The sequence below is a fragment of the Camellia sinensis genome, chromosome 8 (genome assembly GCF_055761805.1).
Source record: "Camellia sinensis isolate YWXY chromosome 8, ASM5576180v1, whole genome shotgun sequence".
NCBI classification, from domain to species: Eukaryota; Viridiplantae; Streptophyta; class Magnoliopsida; order Ericales; family Theaceae; genus Camellia; species Camellia sinensis.
The window spans coordinates 13,910,046-13,912,284 of record NC_138968.1 but is presented as its reverse complement, the minus strand read 5'-3'; the positions used below and the strand labels follow the sequence as shown (position 1 = coordinate 13,912,284).

The 2,239-nt window shown below is 36.4% G+C and overlaps 1 long non-coding RNA gene across 1 annotated transcript; it reads left to right on the top strand.

Annotated features, from left to right (window-relative positions):
- Positions 1–878: 878 nt before the first annotated feature.
- Positions 879–1,406, top strand: LOC145798417 (uncharacterized). Its single transcript, XR_014339267.1, has 2 exons — positions 879–969; positions 1,102–1,406. It is a non-coding gene; the product is annotated as an uncharacterized LOC145798417 (long non-coding RNA).
- Positions 1,407–2,239: the final 833 nt, after the last annotated feature.

Below are 2,239 nucleotides of genomic sequence, written 5' to 3'. Positions count from 1 at the left end.
TTCCGGGGTCTCTCTTTGTTACTTCCAATGCTTTTTACAAAGAGATGTTTGTTATTGAAAGCAAAATTAACCAATTAATTTTGGAGAAGAATGATACTTTGAGCACAATGGCAAAGACTATGAAGCTAAAGTTTAGCAAGTATTGGGGGGATGGAAGTAAAATCAATTTGTTGTTGTATGTTGCGGTGGTTCTTGATCCTACCAAAAAAATGACATACTTGAAGTTTTGTTTTTTCAATTTATTTCTTGGAGATAATAAGAAGGTGGAAGAGATGGTAGACAAGGTTAAGAGTTGCTTGAGTCGTTTGTATAGCCATTATGTCACACTTTATCCTTCAAATGAGAAACTTCCAAGTGTGAATGAAGTTGTGAATATGGTGGAAGATGATGATGATGATGATGATCCCTATTCTTTAGTTGACTCCCAATTTAATTCCTATTTGGAGGGGCGATGCACTAGTGGATCTAAGTCGGAATTGGAACAATATTTATCCGAAGTTGAACATTTTGCAAAGAATCAAACATTTGAGATTTTGGATTATTAGAAAGTGAATGCAACAAAATATAGGGTGTTATCACAACTTGCAAGGGATGTGTTGGCCATGCCTATTTCTACCGTTGCATCGGAGTCGGCTTTTCGTACGAGAGGGTGTATTCTTGACCCATTTCGTAGTTCACTCTCGCCTTCTATGGTTGAAGCTCTTGTATGTACTCAAAATTGGCTTCGAAGCAACCTTCCAATTTCTCTCCGAAAGGCGATGGATGATGTGGAAGAATTTGAGCAATATGACTCGGGTAAATGAGAATTTATTTATCTTTATTTTTATTTGTATTATTCATTTTCTAATGTAAATTTTATTAATCTTCTCTTGTTGGCTTCTAATTAGGTACTTTGGAGTCAAGCTCATCTTCAACTTCAACCTATAATGTTGATGTTATAATTGATGTCTAATATCCATTTGGTCATTGGTAATTTTTTCATATACTCAACACATTTTCTCACTATATTGAAATGCAATATATAGACTTTTGTTTATCGTTTCATTTCTTACTATAATTGAAGATTAAAGTTTATATTTTTTTCAATTTGTTTTTGTGTAGGGTTCATCAACCAAATGCATGGAATTGGAATTTGTGAAAGTTGAATTGGATGTGATTCATGAAGATGAAGTTTGATATCTTAGATGAAGTTGAAGTTGAATTGGATGTGTTTTAATTTTATTTCATAGGTTTGTATTGAATGAAGTTTGACAACAATTTTTTTTTTTTTTATTTGTGTTTTGGTTTTCGATGAATGTAAGTTAATGAATTTTTATTTTTTTTGCATTTTGGATGAATGTAAGTTAATGAAGAATTACTTCTTTTTTGGGGGGGTTAGGAATGATGAATGTTGAATTTTCAATGTAGGATTTTTTTATTTGGGTTATGAATGATGAACGTAAGTTAATGATGAATGTAGATTTTGAATAATTTGTTTAGATTACGAATTGAATTTGTTGTGTTTTTTAATTTATAAGTTTTAATTTATTAATTATTAATGTTGGAGTATTTTAAAAAATATGAGGAAAAAGGTCCAAAATAAAGATTGACAAAATGAGGGGGGAAAAAAAAGTTTAAAAATAAATTTTTGGAAAAAAAGTTCAATCCGCAAACCGCCCGCAACCGCCCGCACATCCGCGAACCCTATCCGCACAAACCGCAAACCGCATTGCGGGCGGTTGCGGGTTGACTTTTCTCCAAACCACATAGATGCGGGTGGGTCGAAACCGAACCGCAAACCGTCCCAAACCGAACCGCGGACACCCCTAGATGCACCCGTCTGATCAGGAACACACCTCCTCATCACTGACCGGGGAACCTACCATTATCGTGTCATGCCATTTGGGTTGAAAAATGCCGGAGCAACTTACCAACGATTAGTCAATGTCGTTTTTCATCACCAAATAGGTCGGAACATGGAAGTGTACGTCGATGACATGCTTGTTAAAAGCAAACTCTCATTTGATCATTTGGCAGACTTGCGGGAGATCTTCGACACCCTGCGTAAATACCAAATGAAGCTGGATCCGGAGAAATGCGCCTTCGGCGTCGGATCTGGGAAATTCTTGGGTTTCATGGTCAGTCAACGGGGTATCAAGGCCAACCCCGAAAAGATCACGGCTCTGATAGAAATGCAGTCACCCAGAACGGTTAAAGAGGTCCAAAGGCTTACTAGCACAGTCACCACCCTCAACCGTTT